The 21,484-nt window shown below is 42.3% G+C and overlaps 1 protein-coding gene across 1 annotated transcript in view; it reads left to right on the forward strand.

Moving 5' to 3' along the window:
- The first annotated feature begins 6,180 nt into the window (after positions 1-6,180).
- TBATA (thymus, brain and testes associated) overlaps positions 6,181-21,484 on the forward strand; it is a 198,553-nt gene continuing 183,249 nt past the window's right edge. Inside the window, exon 1 of the mRNA XM_069240572.1 lies at positions 6,181-6,301. The gene's annotated coding sequence lies outside the window, so the exon portion shown is untranslated. The remainder of the gene's footprint in view (positions 6,302-21,484) is intronic.

The following is a 21,484-nucleotide window of genomic DNA, read 5'->3' on the forward strand; positions in this document are numbered from 1 at the left end:
ATAATCTTTATCTAACATACATCCTATTGGTGAAAAAACATAATAATGAACTATATCTGATGTAGAAACCAAGAACTCATTTGCTGCTACATCTGTCTAAAAAGTCGATAGAAAATGCAAAAGACAGCCCATGACATGCCACTCCAGTCCACTGTATGACATGGCACTCCACTCTACAACATGTTGCATCACTCAATGACATGCCACTCTACTCTACCACATGCCACTCCAGTCTACACCTCTCCACTGTAAGACATTTTACGACATGCCTCTCTTACACAACACTCTATTCCAGTGGCCTCCAAACTTTTTAATGCCGCGACCCCCCAGTTGAAAAATAAAAATCATTGGGCCACCCTTAGAATTTTTCACAAATATTTTATAAAGATGGAAATGTTTAAGTATATCTAGTTGTATTTAAAAATTCATATATTTAAAAAAATGCAATAACATGTTTCTGCCTAAAACAAAACACTGTTATCTGTGTAATGCTTCTTTTGGCCAGAGCCTGGTGCCCCCTTGGGATCACTTGAGGCCCCCCAGGGGGACCACCCCCCAGTTTGAAGACCCCTGCTCTACTCTGACACACCACTCCACGGTGAGACACTATACAACACTCCACTCTGCTCTACTCCACTCAATGCCACTCCACTCCAATGTATCCCTCTCCCCTGTAAGACACTGTATGACACACCACTCTGACACAGCACTACACTCAAAGCCCCTCCACTGTAAGGCACTGTGCTACACGGCAAGGCACTCCACTCAATGCCCCTCCACTGTTAGACACTGTTCGACATGCCACTCTACTCTGACATGCCACTCTATGGCACGCCGCTCCACCAAATGTCAGGACATTGTATGCAGCTCCACTCTGCACCACAACACTCTATTCCGCAATACCCTGTGCCATTCCACTCTGCCATTCCACTCTACTCCTCTCTACAACACTCTACTCCACTCTATGTGCCTCCACACCACCACATTCTACTCTGCTCTGTGACACTCCACTGTATAACACTCTACTGCACTCTGTGCCATTGCATAACACTGTACGCAACTCTCTCTTTGCCACACTAACCACTTTACTCCACTCTGATGTACTACTCGACTGTACTTCACTCTATGCCACTGGACTCTACAACACTCCACTCTACGCCACTTCACTCTATGACACTCTTCTCTGCACTACTCGACTCTACAACACTCTACTCCACTCTATGCCAGACCATTCAACTCCACAGCACTCTTTACTATGACACTTTACTCCACTCTGTGCCACTCCACTCTACTCCACTGTATGACTCGTTACACCACTGTTTTTTATCCCACTCAACTCCTCTGTGTGACACTCTATGCAGCTCCACTCTACAACAGTCTATTACACTGCTTGCCACCCAAAGAGACTCTATTATACTTTAGGCCTCTCCACTCTATGCCACTCTAGAATACGGTATGACACTCTATGACAAGCTATATCACGCATCTTTGACATGCCACTCCACTCCGTGATATGGCACTCCACTGTACAACACCATCCTCCACTCTAAAACACTCTTCCCCACTCTACAACACTCTTCTCCACTGTACTGCGACACTCTACTAGACGACACTCTACTCCACCCTATGCCACTCCACTCTACTGTAAGACATGTGTAAGACACACTCTTTCACTGCACGACACACCAATCCACTGTACGCCACTCCACTCTATAAAACTCTACTCCACTCTCTGCCCTCCACTCAACTCTACTCCACATTGCAACACACAAGCCCACTCCACGACACGCCATTCCAATCTGTCATGTCACTCCACTCCATGACATGCCGCACCACTCTGTCACTCTACTCCACTCTACGACACTACACTATATGACACACCACTCAACTGTACGACCCACCACTCCGCTCTATGTCCCTCAACTCTACAACACTGTTCTCAACTCTATGCCCCTCTATTCTAAGGCACTGTGCTCCACTCTACGAAACTCCGACATGACACTCCACTCCTCGATACGCCACTCCACTGTGACACACCACTCCAATCTGTGATCCTCCACTACACTTTACAACACTTCACTCAATAACACATTAAAAGAAAAACAATTGAGTGTGTTATGTTACAAAACATTTTTATAAAATAAAAAAATAAAAATTAATTGAAAAATCTCAACAGCCAGGCTACATTAACTATCACTTGGCCCTCTACCATGCACAGCTTATACCCTTTCATATTACATCACTTATACCATGTTAATTCATACCATTTGTAGCAACACTGATGACATTTAAAATAACATAATTTATGAGAACACTTTGCATGGTATAGGGTAGAGTTACACTTAATTTAGTCTGGCTAGAAAGTTCACAACTCTGTCTACATAGGTGCCCGAGTTACAGTAATTTACGGTGGGCCATAAATGATAACTTTAAGTTATAACTGTAACATTATAAATATTACTCTTGAATTTCTAATTCTTTTGCAGTTTAACTTAGTATTATAAAGACATATAACAAAGTAAGATTTCCTAATTATAATGCCACTTTAATCTTTGTTATTTCAGTGAAAAGATATCCACTGGAAAAAAACAGAAACAAAAATGAAAGTGACATTATAGTAGGAATTGTAATTATATTTTACTTTACATTTGAGAAAAAAACGTTAGAAAGCCACTGAAAAAATTAAGCTTAAAACATTGTAGTTAGGTGAAAATGACAGTTAAAATATAGCATTTTAAACGAATACCACTCAAATTCACCTATTATAGTTATCAGAGTAACTATAACTTGTGTCCTAAAGTAACTATAACCTGCAGCCCCGCCATGCACAGTGCTATCAATTATGTAGTTTCAGATGTTGCAGCAGTGTTATCAATGATGCAATAGAACATGTCATGAGTGATGTAATATGTGAGGTACTTGGCAGTGAATGGCGAGGGCACAAGTTATCGTTACTTAAGACACTATAACTAGTGAAATTCAGTGCTTTTGTAAGTTTAAAATTGTATGATTTAACTGACATTTTCATCTACCTGGAATCCGTGTGCAGCATGGGGTTGGGTGCAGGGTCTTGGTTTTGTGTGGGGTTGAGTGACCAACCCTGCAGGCTGCCTATGTGATGTAACAAAACACTGGGGGTCATCTTAAGTAAAGCAGACCTACTGACTTTTTCAATGGGTCAGACCAAAAAAATGTAAACATTTGACCTGTTGGATTTTTCAAGGGGTCTGCACATCAACATATACAAAAACAGACCTATTGTTTTTGTCCAAAAATCACCAATAATTGTGATCAAATGTATGATTCATAAATTCACACATTACAATCTTTAATTAGTGTCATAATGTGCCTAATAAAACATTATTTAAAAAAATGTATTTGAGTGTTTCATTTAAAGATTTTCAGGCCACAAATTGCAGTCATAGAAACAATTACAAGGTGTCTCCGCACTCCACCTGAAAAGCATAGAGCTCTAGCTCGGAATGCTTAAAAATATGATAAGCTATCCTGGGGTTATGGATTTATTGACCTAGGAGACTTACAGTTTAGTTTTTTAATGTTGCTATGGGGCGGCTGCACTCCTTGTAGCTTTCCGCACATTCTAGGTGCACCACCAGACTTCAAAACAAATATATAAGTAAAAAGCCCTCTCATGGCATTATGAGCTGCTCCTTGCAAGGAGCAATAAATAATAAATGAGCAGCTCCTGACAACTATTTATTATTCTATTTTACTTTTTTTTGGGGGGTGGGGGCGGGAGACCCAGTGACCACCCAGGACACCCACATTGTTTTTTGTTGTGTGCCACAAAGAAACTGGGTTCCTCGGTGCCCGGGGAACCCCAGAGCATTATTTTTGTTGGGGGCAGCAGAGGGTGACCTTGGGCCCCCACATTCATACCGGTTCCCCAGCCAGTACCCAATCTGGGTGCGGTGGGAGCCAGAATTACTCCCATCCGGTGTGAGCATTTTTCCTTTCACTCCCTGTATTTTACAGCAGTGATTTAACTAACCAGGAAACTCTGTTAGGAAGAGAGTGCACCGAAAGAACTTAGCACCTCACTGAAGACCACAAACACAATGTCAACCCTGCAGTTGAGACCCCTTATTGTGCTGAGTAGTATTACTTTGTACTGTGATTTTATTACTTTAACTATAGAGGTGCAGGTGCAGGGTGAGGTTCTGTAGAGCAGCTATTGCCATTTGGGTGCTGGTGGGTACAGTAGGATGGGCCCAATTGGGTTGCCTTTGGACAGATTATGCATCAGTAGAAAGAACAAGTGATGGACGGAATGCTGAACAATGTCAAATATTTACCCCCGGTACAGAGATCTGGGCCTAAATCCATCTTTTTTTTTTGCCACCCATGCCATTCCAGTTTGGATCCAGCCATATGCAAATCAGTCTTGACCCTTGATTATGCATCTGTGTCAGGGGCGTAACACAGCCCCTGCGGTGCAGGAGGGTCCATGACCCTCCAGGGAGACCCCAAACTCTTCAATGGGGTCCCATTTAGCATAAAGTCAATGAATATCTGTAAGATATGGGAGACTCAGGAGCCCTTCAACACATTCTGCAGGTGGACCACATCATTTTGTGTTATGCCACTTCTCTTTGTGGTATTCATGAGGACTCAAAAGCAGCGGACCGGGTCATTGCCAAGCAGTTTCAGTCCCCACATTGACGCAAACTGCACAGTTCTGTTTTCTTTTTAACTACAAATAGCTGCACCCTTTTCTTTGCAAAACGTACTATAAACAAGCATTTACAATGCAATGGATCTTGCATTTGTTTGAGTTAGAACTATTAGTGTTGTAAGTTCCTAACTGGACATTTTTGCCTCATAAATTGAAAATGAAAGGTAAATAGGTTGACATGAGCAAGCCACTTCAAAGCGCCACATTACCATGAGCGCAGAGGAGAGACACAAAAGAAAAAAGAAGTTTGCTCACAGTCAAACGTATCAGCAAACGTGCAATTATCCATGTAACAGGGTCGATGGCCAAGGCAGTAACAAAACCGCTCCAAAGAGGGACAAACGTAAAGCATTTACAAATGATAATAAAAGATTTTGAAAAGGAACACCCATGACCAAGTAATAGTGATGGGCGTGTGGTGGGCATGGTTAAAAGCCCTCAGATAGATTACAACAAGTCAGAGCGCTTGCACACTCGATTTAAAAACAAAAAGTGAGTAGAGATGTAGCTTCACACATCCTTATATATGTCAAAGTTCTTGCAATGTCTCTAAATCTTGTAAACTTACTGCAACTCACTGTAGCACAGCCAGGTGCATAATACTGGACCCAACACATGGCCATCCATGGATGGTGCATTACCTTCCTGGTTGTATCCAGGCTTTTTCAACATCCCCACTGCAGGCGCGTGGACAGACGTAAACATCTATCAGCATTACAGTCTCCCTGTTTCTTGAACACCTACTCATCATGAGACCGCCTTCTTCTCTTCCTTAAACCTTTAGTTCTACAAATAAAACAGCAAATTATTTGATCTTGTCTTGTTCTATGGCAAAAATGTTTTGCACCTACAAACAATTAGCATGTAATTGTACTTAAGTACTGTTTACCGTTAGTATATCCTTCTTTGGAAGACTATTTTTCGTGCCAATTACACTAAATCTGTTATATAAAATAAAAATACTAAATTCACATCATGACTCTACAAAGCGATCCTTGAGTTCTGGTGACATTTACAAGCCACTCTGCTTTCAGCCCTGTGGTTATGATCATGGGCATTATTTAACCGTAATGTACACTTTACAATCCTTGGCATGCCTACGCGCAGCACCTCCAAACACAGTGCGCTATCCTGTGAAATGTGTTGTTTTACTGGGAAACGCCAATACTTATGTATAGAGCTAAAACAGAGGTCATTGGCTATATTGAACATATCACTGCAAGTTTTCCGGCGAAAACACGAATTTGGAAAATGGCGGGAAGTCAGTTCTCTTCAGCTTCACAGTTCATCTGACGCTTGTCAGAGCAAGGGGCTGCTGACTGGAGCGGCGCTCATCTATATGTGCCAAAAGAATTTAAGCATCTGAATGCGGTGGGCGGGGAAAGGGTAGCCTGGCGGCTGGAGTGCTCGTTGCCAAAGCTGATCGCACCTCCCGGGACACTGTTCTTCCTTCTTCTGTTGTCAAGAGACGTGTAACTTAGCAACACCAACTCAGTAATCCAGAAACAAGCCAGCAAACAAACTTTGAAGTGGTAAAGTTACAGGTCGTTCAGACTCACGGAGTAAAGGGTGACCTTCCACACAGCTTTGCACACCTGACGGATGGTAAGTTGTTTTAATGTATTTCCAATTCCAATGTATTTTATTCATTTTTTTGCGAATTCAGCCTAAGCATTGCTCATCGCATGGCTTATATCAGAGGCGGGAAAGGAGATTCGCATCTCTAATACAGCCCTGTTCTTATTTTATCAGGAAAGATTGTAAAGAAAAGGCAACCGCGTCCCTTAATAAGAGTGACCGCACTTATAAACAATGCACCACCGTCATTTTAAAAGCAGAGGTGTGCATATGCACACTTCCACAGACTGCCTTGGTGAAGGGGTTAACACGTAGAATCACTCTACGACTTTTCACATACAATATAATGACAACAGCAGCATGCTGTAGTAAAATACCTGCATACTAAGAAAGATGAGGTTAATCAGTTCGCATGTAACTAAATATTTCAGGTAGGCCTGCAGTGATTTGGGTTTTATTTTGACTTAGGCGATATGAACATTATTTCCTGTTATGTGCAGAACGTTTGGTCCGAGTTAATGTTACAAGAATGATTTGGTGGTTGTTTGCCAGTTTTTGTGACAGAATGTTTGTACAGGGCTGTGTTCATCTCTCCGTTTCATAATTACTGTATTCTTGCACTGTCACTTGTGCACACACGACGATGTAATTAATATGTCGGCCTTTATATGATTTGATTGCCTAGTCGTATGCTATGCCAAAAGCAGACTTAACTTCAACGCCTGGAGCTGGATATTCAGAAAGCGTGACTTCCGCGTTTATTGTATTATTGATTATTTCTGGACCATCCATTTGCTTTTAAGTTTTTTTATGCAAGAAATTAGGTCACCGTTGTTTGTATTGCGGTTTATTTCATCTGCTTCAGAGCACACGAGCTCATTATTAGCCTGCAAAGACTTAGTTATTGGAATCTGACTTCTTTAGTGATTTGACTGGCAGTTTGATCAGTTTGAAACCTATTATTTTTACAAGGTCCAATACTATGAGCAAACAAGTCCGGACTTTGCCCCTATTAGTAGAAGTTCTTCCATGATATATAGTACTTTGGAGTCCAGAACAGGCCCAGTGTAAGTTACTCTGCATGTGGTTCTGCCCAAGGTAGATAATTGATGGGTGGCTACTGTCTTCAGTGCTGTAACAGGAAACCCTATCGGACTCTGATGTTGTGTCTTTTTAGTAGCAGTTTGATGATGGCCTATTCACGTTTTTGATGGCTTTCAATTGTGGTCAGGGCTTTTTGGGATTAAGGCAAAAAGACCTAAGCTGACAACATTTGTACTGCAGATATCATTTGACGGTGCTATTTTCTTGAATAATAATATGCCATTCTCTTGGACAAGGATACATTTGCAGGAAGGTGGGGAAGACTGATGTTGTTCTCTAGGGATTGTGCCAGCTATGGGGCCATGAGGCAATGTGTTGGTTCTGAGAAATGCACTTTTGTTCTTGCCGAATGGTATAAAGTTTTCATATAGATGCGTGGAGAGGGAAGGCTCTGACTGCAATGGGTGACCAGTTTTTGGGTAGAGGCTTGTCCTTCACTGTTCGTAATCTGGAAATTGACCATTTTAACTCTTAAACAAGCATCCTTGCAGCAGGAGGATTTTATCTTCTGCACAAAGTGATCCTGAAGAAATTGTGACTTGTTCAAGCAGCAACTCAAGTGTTCGCTCCTTATTTTTCAATATGTAGGCGTTATAATTTTACTACACTGCACATAGTTGTAATTGGCTTTTGGTGTATGGATCTTTAATGGGGGTTGGAGCAAAAAGAGATTTGTAACTTTCCAAATGGTGGAAGATTTTCAAATGGGATTTTGCAATAGGGATAAATGAGGCCAAAGATACTTACGAAAAGGCTTCTGGGTTTAACATCTTACATTCCAGGTCAGACATGAGAGCTGCCTCTCCCAGCCTCAAAGCACAGTAGAGCCTGCTCACATTCAATAAAAGTCTTTGATTCTGGTGTGACTTAAGTTTTCAGTGGTGGGATATTTGTAGTTTTAAGAAAGACTATTGGCTAGTTTGGCCAAAAAGGACTTTATTAGACCTGATTTCTTTTATTGTTTATTAAATAATTTACACATGGTCTCAGGTGAAGCAAGTCAGGGCTTTGCGTGTCTGGGTGCTCAATTACTGCTTTTCTGAATTGCTCACGGTAGGCAAAGAATATGTGAGCTAAGTGTTGCATTCATGGATAATGTAGACATTTTTCGTCGTACCTGAATAAGTCACAGGTGACAGCACTGGTACAAAAACTCTTAAGTTGAGGCCCGGGGTGATAATGAGAAAGGGGATTTCTCTAATGAAGGTTAAGTCGTTTTCTTATCTATGCTTTGCTTTTAACACTCAAATGGACTGGGGGTAAAAGCTGATACAAGGGAGACACTCTCATCACAAACCTAAAACACAGTTTCAGCTTTGTCACTATGTCATATGCAAACATTAAGTGTTTAGTCGTTGCAACTAATGGTGTAGGTACTTGGGGCATGCAACTGTGGCACATTTTTAGAAAGAATAAACAGAACTTTTGAGGTATGTAATAGAATTGTTTCACAGATGGATCATACAAATAAGATCGCTTGGGTAAGGTTAATAGAGATGTACAGGGTTGGTCGACCTGATCTGTCCACAGAATATCTATGAATTTTGTGTGAAACTGTTTATTGTATATTGTTATGGTTTTGTTGTACAGCTAAAATAAAATATGTTTGATTCGAACAGTTTGTCTATTATAAGACCTTTATAAATAGTTAGGTTACCCTACCAGTTGGGAAAATGTAGGCCCCCAACGTCTCCTATGGGGAATTGATTATTGTGCTTGTAGAATATTGTGAAATTACATGGCAACAAAAAAACAAGTTGATGTGGGCATTTTTGTGAAACGGGCGCTATATGTTGGTTTGTAAATGTAGGTAGTTGTGAATTCAGTTTTAGAACACATCTTATACCTTCATATAAATTTATTGCTACCCTGGTGATTTTCATATCAGATGGCTTATGCATCTCCACAGAAAGTCTACTGCTAGTATGATTGACAGAACTATACAGAATACTTCAAATTTAGCTTGCAGCATTCATATTTTTTGAGTAAATGTGAAGAGCTATGTATTTTCTTCAGAAGTGTCTTAATGTGAGAGGAATCAGTTTTACAGGTTCAAGATGTCCCATAATTCCGCTTTTCAAGGCTGGACAGACATGTACCCGTTCAAATGTTTACTTATGTGTATTAATATCTTCGTGTGCTTACAACAGTCTTTATTACACAACCCGGCTTCAGATTTATGCCCATGCATCATACAAAGACAGTATTTTCTCAAACAGATATCCGATAAATATGTTTGATTAAAAAATACAATTTTATTGTAAGGTTTGTTTTCTTCTGTTGTGCATGAGAGAGCTTAAAATCAGAAGTCAGAAACAGTATCATTATACTAAAGTGGAAAAAGCACTTTAAAACCGGAAGCAAGCAAGGTGGGTGGAAGTTGTTAAGATATAATCACTAGTGCAAATTGACAAAATGACGTTGTCTAGAATATGCATTGTTCCCCAATATCCAGCAGAGAGACAGCACTTTATTTAACTTTATGTAGGCATTTTCCGATAATAAAAATCAAGTTGCATGCTACTTAGTTGTCTTACAGAAGGGCCAGGTAAGTCTGAATCCCTCTCTCTCCCCACCTCTCCAGCCAAGTTAGTGTAAGTATACATTTGTGTAAAGTCAACAGAGACAGGAGGGCACGCATACCAAAGAGATATGACTTGACAGGAACTATTCAGTTTTACTTCTGGTGGCTTCTGTTTGATGCTGTTATAACGCGGAAGAGCTAAAATCCCGGCTCGACAGAGATGTCATATGGTGCTGCCTTGTGCCTCCAAATGAATTCCGCAATTCGAAAATCAAATTATGCCCATTTCCAAAAAAATCAACCTTCATGGCCCACAGCACTGTCAACCGCAAACAATCTCACCTACGACTCACTGCAACTCACCTTTGTCAGACTGAGGAGACAGGATATATTAGTATATAAAACATTAGACGCTTCAAAACTGGAATCCGAAATTAGAAACGCTTTGTGATGCTTATCAAACATTCTACCATTTGTATATGCATCCTAGCCTTCTGTCTAATGATCGTTTGTTATTGGCAACATTCACCACAGAAGGGATCTCTTGGAGCTATTGAAATCTTCCTAGATACTACAACAAATGCAACTATTCTACATGTTCTGGGTAAGTAACCAAGTTTTCAACAGTTTCTTCAATTTTAGGAAGCTTGGTTCATTTTTTCAGTAATAGGAGAGAGTGTTCCACAGCTTGCCTCTTGATTTCCCTAAGCTTGGGCATTGAGAAGAGTTTCAAAGATGTGGAGTGAAGTTTGGAGTAACGCTTCTACTTGAGCAATCTTTACTTCAAAAAAGATTCTGACATATCTACAAAACGCTATGCAGAGACAAATAGGTAAAGATTGAGCTTTTTATGTAAGAGTGGATTTTTACAGTGATCACCATAACCTTGTGCAGAAGAGCTAAGGCAGGAAAAATTATACAAAGAAGTCTCAAATTAAAGAAAGATCTGCATTGGTCCTTTTATTGCTTTCTCATAAAATAAGGAACTAGGCATACACCCATCGAACATGGCCTAGGACCTCTTTTCCACCCTTTGGGTTATTACAGAGAAAGCAGTGTTTCATCTTCAGTGGTCTCAGCTTGAGTCAATTTGTGCTTATCCACCCGATCGTGCCAAGAGCCCTAGGCAGCATTCCCGTTCTGCATTCCATATGTTCAAAAATGTTTGATCAGCATACATTAAATAGGACACATCCTTTTCATGCAGCAGACATGCCAGTGGCCACAAGTACAACTTGATGAACCAGGAGAAGACAGATGAGCCCGGAGGCACACCCCATGACACTGACGTTGGCCCAGATCTAAAGGGGTCAAAGCTAGACCATCTGTAAACTATCTGAAAGAAAAAATCTTTTCACTTAAGCATTAGGTCCCAACTCGAAGGAAAGTGACAGGAGCAGGATCTGTTGGTCGAAGCCAGTGAACAACTGCATAAAACCCAGGGTCTGTCACCTGTGCCATTCTCAGCCATCCTTAACAGACACCAAAATCCCAACTAATTTCATCCGGAAAGCCAGCTGTGATCTCATCTTTCATAAATTGAGTACCAGATTATTGCCCACAATTACTGAAATGTTGCAATGTAATGTTTTTTTGTTGTAATTTTTAATTTTCCAACATACATGAAATGTGATCATATTTACTTAGTGCTGCTTTAGATCAGGTAAAAGTCAGTTAATTAATCTAGGTTGAAATCAAATTAATAAGTAAAAATGTGTTTTCGATTCTAATTATAATACATTTGTTATGCACCAAAAGTTATGATCTCAAACCTTAGGTGCTTTTATATCTAGAGAAGTGATGGGCTGCTCAGTATGCAATGCATGCCGAGTTTGAGTTGTTTTTAGGATTATTTTTTCTATATGCTTCTCTAATATACTTTCTTAGTTTACAAAGGAAATGAACGGCTGTGCAATTTAATTAAATTAATCGATGTAATTTAATGTCCCCTTCAGAAGGGAATACAAGCAAGCAGTACCAGCCTACGTAGGCCTCGATCACATGTCCTGTGGCAAAGTAAGCTCAAGGGCCAAATCCAGGCAACCAGGATAACAAACAAAAAAGTGATGAATGGAATGCTTGAATTAATTTCAATCTTTAGGTACCAGTCGAGGTCCATTCCAGGCCATAATTTTTCACCCTTTAGGGCATTCTAAATAGAGACCACCCATATGAACATTAATTGTGGTCCTTCTTCAGTAGAAACACTTCTGTCCACATTGCCAGAGCAGGTTGTCTCCATACAGTATAAGCTAACGTGGCAGTTTTTGATGAAAAGCTCCTATTGGAACTGACCAAGGCTCGTTTGCATATGGCTGGTCTCTGTCAGGAGTGTCACTTTTCAGTCACTTTTCGGTAAAAAAACAAGACAAGAATGCTGAGACTATTTGCGGCCATTCCTCACATCATGTTTGTATCTTCTTCACAATAAAGAGGCAAGATCTCAAATTGACATTTTGAGCCAATCATAATTTTGCGTAACTCGTCTTCATACAACAAACATTAACATGCAACAACATTGCTGTTGGAGTACAATTACTACCATTGATTTAAAACTCAGGGGACCTGCAAGATACAAACTGAGCAAAAGCAATGCAAGAACACAACGTTCAACCCATTCAGATTTAGATTCTTCAAGACAGAATGTCCCTTTCATCTAAATAAGCAGTGGAAGGGTGAAACTGCTTTACAAGCAAGAGGAGGAAAGGAATTGTCACAAATGTTCTCGAGCCGCTACATTGAACCCTGTCTAGCAGTTGCCAGTTCTGCTGTGGCCTTCAGTGCCAAAAATCACAATACAAAAATATTTTGCAGGTTGATAATATTGAATTTGAAGTACTATCTGGTCATCATAGATGAGATTCGAAGATATGGTCCGTTCCTCAAGCAGACCCAGCAAAATCTAGTATTCAGACTGTTAGCACTGGTATTCAAAAGTGAGATAAACCATTTAGAAACTCTTGTTGATCCATTTTCCCTCTGTCAAGACGTTTGATGATTGAACTCGATCAAATACTCTGAACGATTTCAATTTTTACAATACAACAAATTAAAGATTATTTGATTTTGGACCGCATTTCAGGATCTTTTAAAGCTACACTGAGGATTCCAATAGGTCTATTTGCTCTCTATAATTTTCAAAATTGTAATCATTTGGAGTGACTCTTTACATTTACAAATAAACAGCACAATAATGAGGATGGTGGCTTTAGGTTGCGAACCTGGCATTTTGGACATTGACCTGCAGTCTAGTTGAATGATTGAACTACTTCACTTAGACCTGAAGGGCTAGAGTTGTCCTTTACCTTGTTATTAACTAGGGGGAGCCACATCTTTGAAAGGAAAAGTTAAAAGATAGGCCCCGGACTACTTCTTGGTAGTGTCTCATGAAGAATTGGTTATCCTGGATCTTGTCTCTGTTTGACGCATGGGCGTCCTAGTGAAGACAGGCTACCATTTATTCTCTGCGTCCTAGCCATGAGGGTATGAACATGCATAGATGGGATACTGTCTGAATGCTGATGCGGCATCCTGATTGAGCACAGCACCAAGCATCCAGCCAACCTGTGAGCCATGATCAGTGCTGGCAAGGAGGAAAGGACTCAACATGGCTGCATTCTGCAAGCAAGCCATGCAGAGCAAAGCCTTGGTAACACTGGAGTTGAGAGATCATCACCATGTACAGAGGGGCAACCAGCCATAGGTTTACAAGTGCATGACCTTACAAAAAAATTGTGACTAACCACAACGTTATGTGTTTTTGGGCTACACACCACTGATACTATTGGCAACCCTTAGTCTTCTCTGGTAACACCCAAAGCCCCAACTCTCATTGGCAATTATGAGTACCTAAAAATTTCAACATTTCAGCACTTTCACTCAATAAGGAAACTTATGTATGAGAGGCCAACATTAAAATTTATATAGTTTGTGACATCACATTACTCTTTTTCCTTGCTAAATTACACATGAAAAATAGTGTTGATTGTTCGGGCTATATAGGAATACACTACAAGAGAATAAATTGAAACTGTTTATGTGCAGATATGTTATGACAAAGATGGAAACTCAATCAGAAATGGGTTCAAGTTCTATGAGGTCAGGTTATGGGAAGGACAGCTTCTATCATTTAATAGACAATTAAGAAACTATGAGCCGGATGTACTAACATTGGGAATACGGATTTCCTAATTGTGATAATCTCTAAATCACAATTAGGAAATTGGTATTCCTAATGTATGAAACTCTTCAGCTTTTTAATGAGGTAGGTCGCAATTTGCGACCCATAAGTAATCACAGCCATGACAAGTATGGTGGCCTGCTGGGCTCAGCAGACCACCATGTCAGTGACTGCATTTTCTTAAAGCAATCTTTTTTTTAAATGCAACTTGTTTTGGTGAAATTAAAACAGGATGCGTTTAAAAAGAAAAAAATGAAACTTGGCAGTCGGACCACAGCCTGCTCTTAAAAATATTATTATTTACATTCTCAAAGGAAAAGCGGGTGCTTAGGATGCAAATGGGTTACCACCAATTTTAATCTGGTGGTACAGTATTACTGTTCTGCGACCGGAATTTAAGATTGAAAAACAGTAATACAGTACATACCATACTTATTTGGTATTTGGAATGGATGCCCTAATCACACCTCTTCAAAATACTGAATCACAAATGCAAAATGCTTTTCAATAACAAGTCACTAAATCACATTTTGCCTTTTGCACATTAGAAAAAAAAAAATTCTGATCTCAAATGGCCCCTTCTGTGAACCAGGCTGTTTGCGACTTGAAAAATGCTCTCTACATCTGGCCCAAAGTGCCTATGCTGTTTCAAAAGGTTCCAGAAAAAACATCAGTAGTTATGAAGTGAGATAGAAGCACAATGAATCTCAAAAATAGCTTGCAAATTAGAGGATGTATGATGGCAGGGGAAAGTGTGGAAACACAGTGTGAGGATTTGGGTGAACTATATAATATGACTGGAAGTCCTTATCATGCAGTACACTCACGAATACCGTCTTGGATCCAGTCAGGTACGTTTACTCAACCTTAAGCTCAACCCTGGGTAGCTAGGGCTGCGAGCAGTAAGGTTTAGCAAAGGAACAATGTGTAGAGCATTTAACAGCACCAAACATCAGAATAAGAAAGTCCCACAATAAGAGAGAAATAAGACACCAATTTATAACAAGCATTTTCAAAGCAACGGGTCTCGCATTTGTTCAAGTTAGAGCTAATAGCGTTGTAAAGCAAAAAAAAAATGCAGCGCGATTGCGCTATCTAAAATGCAGCGCGATCGCGCTCCGTGGAAAATAAACAGATAAAGTAGTCCGGACTCCAGGCTGAAAACATCGAGCCTCGTATGTTTTTGGTACTTTACCGGTGCTGTGTAGGTGGGCTAAACACAAGAAAAGGCATGACGTATGCATGCCTTTCACAAATGAAAGCAAATGGATTTTAAAAGGCAAGCCCACGAACCAATGTAAGTGACTGATGTAGCATGGGCGTGGTTTGAAGCCCAAAGAGAGATTACAGAATGGACGGAGCACTTTGTGCTCGCCCATCAAAATAGATTATGGCCCTCATTATGACATTGGCGGTCTTTCTCGAAGACCGGGTGCTGACGACCACCAAAAAAACGCAGTGGCGGTGGTAATCCGCCCAGCCAATTACGACACACAAAAACAAACTCGCCAGAACACATCCACAAATCTGACACCGTCAGGCCGAATGATGGCGGCAGAAAGGCAGTTCCACCACCCACACTGCCACAGCAGAAAAATGTCCACACTGCCCAATACGACCCACAAATAAGCACAGCGGTAATAGCGTAGCAGTAATCCATTGGCAGATGGGACTTCTGTGGCTATAATAGAACCTCCACTACAACACAACACCACATTTGCCAATTCGAATACCCCACACCTGAAACACATACGCAGACCACACCCCACAATAAAACACACACACAACCCGCAACACCTTGCTATGACAAAGAACTGACATACATTGCACGACCAGGCTGAAGATCACACTGCACACAGACAGCTGACACCTGCACACCTCTCATGCATCACACTTCACTTAAAATATTTTACATTCACCCACACATTACAATCACCATGTCCCGACAAAAGCACCCCGGTTTCACCGATGATGAATTAAGGAACATGGTGGACGAAATCATCATGGTAGAGCCACAGCTGTTCAGGGCACGAGTCCAGCAAACGTCCATGGCAAAGAAGGTTGAGTTATGGTGGAGGATTATCAACAGGGTTAATTCAGTGAGAAGACACCCATGCACAAAGGATGACATACGGAAGAGGTGGAACGACCTGAGGGGGAAGGTGGGGTTCATGGCACCCAAACACCAAATCGCCCTCATGAATACTGGCGCCGGGTCCGCACTTCCTCCCCTAGAGATCACATCATGGGAGGAGAAGGTCTTGGTGATCCTGCACCTTGAGGGTCTCACAGGAATCCCCTGAGGACTGGAAACTGGTAAGTCACGTATAAACCCCTTGTAACAACTATACCTGTAATGCATGCATCCCCATCCCCTGCATGGCCACCCTATCCCACTAACACCAATCCCTAAGTCTACACACCCAAATGCCCCCAATGCATGTACAGCAATGAAGCACTACAACTCCCACAGTGCATCACCCTTTAGCCACCTAACAATGCACATTCCCCTAACTACACCTGAGGACTGAGACATGACATATAGCACTCACCTCGCTGTCCCTGTAAAGTACATCAGATAGGTGTAAATAACAATCTCTGTCATCCACAGGTACTATTGAGATTGTCGTCCGACAACCAATGCCACATAAAGCTAGTCCTCCACCAAATGAGGACCCCAGTGAAGACAGCGACACAGAATGTCTGGAACTGGAAGACATATGTGGTTCATCTGGGCTTTCTGGGCAGTCCACCAGCCTCACCCAGGACACCATAGAGCCCCCCACAACCCCTGCCACTACAACACCTGTAGCCCAACGCCCCCAAACCAGTATCTCCAGGCCACATCAATCCATAGTGTACAGGGACCCACCACACGAGACAAATAAGGTCCTGGTGTGAGTGGGAGTGGGCACACCATGCCAGAGACACAGGAACAGGCAGCTAGGGGCCACAGGGCAGGGCAACCCAGAGAGCCACCTGCCCATGCGGCAATAGCACAAGTCCTGGGAGCATACAACCTATCCCAGAGGGATTACCACCACAAGACCATGCAGGAGAGGCATGCCCTCAATGCCACCATGGCATCCCTGAAACGCTTGATGCAAGAGCTCATCACAGTCCTGCATGAGTCCTCCATCCACCACCAGGCCCCTCCACTAGCCAACCTAATGACCATCCGTCTACATCTGCTGCATCTAGTGGGACGGTGGCCATGCCTGAGGGCTCACAAGCCACTACTGAGCCACCTCCTGTAGCTGAGGAATCCCCACGCAAATGTGGTTGCAGAGCCAGCCATCCTGAAGGGACTGAAGCCAAGACCAACCCACTGCCAGGAAATGAGCCTCTCCAGAACTGTCTCCCTTGTGTGCCGCTGAGACACCTTATTGACTCTCTACTGCCATAACACTATTTTCAAATGCCACATGGATACTGGACCTGTGCTACAAACTGCTTGGCCTTACAGACTGATGTTATTGAACACCATGGTCCCACTGTTTTGCACCCTATCCACCCTTTGGTATACACAATAAATACACTTACACACAAGTTATGGTGTTTTGTGTTTACTCATTGTAATAGTGCAACAAATGTGTTACATATCACTTTAATTGAGTATTAATACACAATGAAGATGTGAATGTATCATCCTGACATCCGGTTCCCTGCATCAAAACCAGTGTCCACACATCCCTGGGTCCTCAGGTAGCAAAGAGGGAAGAGTAGTCAAAGATAATCCACAGCACTTCTGCAATTGATAGCACAGAAGGTACATCACATATAAATTGCACTGTTGCCACCAACATCTACCTGCACATCATAATGGTTACACGATTTACACTGTAGATTTACACATTGATAGACAATCCAATGCTATTGCACACATGACCACAACCCTGTTCAGGTACTATGAAACAAGATAATCATTGCATCTAACAGTAATGAACTGAGTAAGAGGCACTCATTGTAGTTGTACTACACAGCTGACACCATTATATGCCAGGTATTTACACCAATTGAAGTCACAAGAAGCCAATGAACATAAGATATCAGAATGTAGAAGTCACAAATGTGTGAAGTAGATAGGATGTCTGAAGTATATGCAACACAGACAGAAAAACTAGATAACATCACAGTGGGACTGTTGACCTACTTGTCAGACCACTCTTGTATACACTCATCTGATACCCAAATGAGATCAACACCTACTCATATCGGGAACGGATAAGAATGTACACCCAACCTGTACTCCAACATGAGGCATGGTAAATGTAGAGATGTACCTACCAGAAGCTTAGCTGAAGTACTGCTGGATGAGCACTGTCCTTGTGCCTACATCCCCATCTTCAACACTCATATTTCCTCCCTCCTCTGTCACCGGATTGTCCCTCACTCCTTCCTTCTCTAGCAATGTGATATTCCTCCTTAGAGCCAGATTGTGGAGCATGCAGCAGGCCAACAGAATCCGGCACACCTTCTGTTGTGAGTACTGCAGGTAACCCCAGAGATGTGAAGACATCTGAATCTTGCCTTCAACAGACCGAATGTCCTTTTGATCACCCTTCTTGTTCTTCCGTGAGCCTCATTGTACTGTTCTTCAGCCGTTGGATTCCTCACTGGGGTCAGTAGCCAGGAGAGATTGGGATAACCTGAATCTCCTGTGGATAGGGTAAGCTAACATTTACAATCCACTTTGTCACATACAGACAGAGTAGGAAGGCTGGGATAGCAGTAATTACATATATATTAATCACATTCAACAATGAGGTAGGCCATCACTCTTTGTTGAAGTACCATCAACTGTGAGACACTGCTATTTCTGAGGATGTACAAATCATGGACAGACCCTGGAAACCTTGCAGTCACCTGGAAGATGTACTGGTAAGCTAAGCAGACTATCTGCACATAAATGGAGTCAAAGCTTTTACGGTTCCTGTACACTTGCTCATCAGCCCTAGGCAATGAGGGATATGTCCCATTGCAAAGAAACCACCCTTCACACAAGTCAAATCTACAGTATGGGGAAATTAAATGTAGCTTTCCATATGTATTACTAAGGAGGACAAGACATTCCTCAACACATTGCTGAACATTGGTTGAGACATGCGTGTTGCCATTCCTACTATCCCCTGGAATGAGCCAGTGGCCAAGAAGTGGAAGATGGATAGAACCTGCACAGTTGGAGGAATGGCTGTAGATTGTCCAATGGCTGGCAGCAGATCAGACTCCAACTAGGTACACAGCTCCCTGATTGTAGCACAGTTCAGTCAATAGTGGGAGATGATGTGGTATTCTTTATCGTTGCCAAGTAAACCAGGGGTCAGCACATAGGTGCATGCCTCACCCTCCACAGTGGTCGGCATCTGCATATGGCATGCAACACAAGAGTGTCAACTATTACACTTCATGCATCCTATTACATGGTCACAAATAGAGAATCAACATCACATCTGCTACCACTTGTTGCATGCAAAGCAGACTTCAAAGTGCCGAGCTGTTGAAATACTCATGTTAGTTGCACATACTGTACATCTGGGAATTTTCAAAGGATGACATGAATAAGACGGTTGTCTGTTCCTGCTAGTGTACAGCCACCATTAATATGTAAGTTTAGTTCCAATCTGTCATGATGCCATTTTCTGTATCTGTGCACACTCAAAGTTTCTACTGCCTGATTGAAATGTACACAGTCTCAGAGCATAACTTGTCCATGATGAAATGTGTAGTGACGCTTTTTATAATGTTTTATTAACAGTAACAGTGTAAAATGGCTGTTGCCTCTCCTGCATGCAGGGGATTGATGTCAGTGAGATCATTCCGCCAGCATATGCCGTCAGGACAGTAGATGGTCGGAACCGCAGTGGAACTTCTCATTGGTTAACATTGATGTCTATGGCATACAGGGACCAATTATGATTACCGCTGGTGGTGACGGCGCAGACCGCTGTGGCTGTGACTGCCATTTTCTACAGTGTATCTCACTTGACTCCTGACTCTCCAGCCATCAAGACCTCCACTGAGTGTGCTGCTGTGTTGTGTTCCTGGGAGCCACAATGGTGCTTGTAACTGCGGATAGGGCCCCGTCTTCAATACTGGAGGACTGGATAAACTTGTGAATACCCCTGTACACAAAGCTGCATGGGGCTTCAAAACAGCAGGTGGCTTATGGTCATTTTTGTTGCTACATGGGTATGTAAGTGTGTTGGTATGTGTATACAGGATATTCCAGTGGAGGGTGTACCTACTGATATGACTGCTAGGAATGTTCTGGAAGTGTACGATGATGATATGTGTACTGTTAGTAGGCCTATGAATGTTGTAGGTTGTTGGGTCTACATTAATGTGCTTTTCCTTCTGTGTCTCCCATGCAGGTCAGCGCCCATCAAAAGAAAGCTTTGTGGAAAGCCATCGCCAAGGAAGTGCGGACCCCAGGACAAGTCCCTCCACCTCCAAGTCCTCCCATGATCCTCCTTCTACCTCTGCTGCCTCTCCACCTGCAAAAAAGCCTCCCGTCCCCAACAAAAATAACCTGCCCCAAAGCATAGCTCCAAACCCCACTGCCCCTTCGTCCAGAGCAAAGGTGAAACCCCCACTCCCTCCCAGACCAAAGCCAAAGGACCCGCCTCCTGAGCCAAAGCACACGGACCCCCCTCCCAAACCCAAACCCCCACCCCAGACCATAGAGGTACCTGCCTCCCCCATTGATGCCCCTACCTTGCGGAGGCCATTAGAATGTAAGGAGTCAAGTTGGGGCCCTTGCCAGGCACAGTTATACCTATTGGACATTGGACTGGCCTACGGCGCTTGGTGCTTTTTGTTGCATTTGTTGAAAATGTATTTACACAACAGGATTCCTGTTGGTTTACTTACCATACATTAGTCAAGTCCTTTTCTTTACATGTAAGTTTCCATCCACTTATCATCGTGTGTTGTGCAATGTGCATTTCTAGGCATTTTTTTATTCAGATTCACCGTTCTTTCTTGTATTTGGGCATTGTATGCATTGTTGTGTCTTTGTATTGGTTTGTGTGTCTCTGCTTGTTGGTGATATTGGTGTGGTTGTGTAGTTTTGATCTGGGGTGTGTGTATGTGATATGTGTTTGTCGTGGCTATGTTTTGTGTGTGTGTCTCAGTACGGGTGTCGTGTAGCATGTGTGAGAGTGTGTGTGCGTCGGAGTCCGTGCATGGTGTGAATGTTGTGTGTGGGTATGTAGCTCTCCCCTTCCCCCCTTGTCGTGCTCTGCAGGTGTACTCACTGATTGCATTGGCATTGGTGGTCATAGAGGAGGAAGGCGAGGAAGAGCGCTGGAAAGATTTCAAGGTGATGTTACAGGGCTTCCGCTGAGTCGTCTGTGTCCCTGGAGGTGAGTGAGTCCTTTTCTACTTGCTGTTTCCGCCAGGC

The sequence above is a fragment of the Pleurodeles waltl genome, chromosome 6 (genome assembly GCF_031143425.1).
Source record: "Pleurodeles waltl isolate 20211129_DDA chromosome 6, aPleWal1.hap1.20221129, whole genome shotgun sequence".
NCBI lineage: Eukaryota > Metazoa > Chordata > Amphibia > Caudata > Salamandridae > Pleurodeles > Pleurodeles waltl.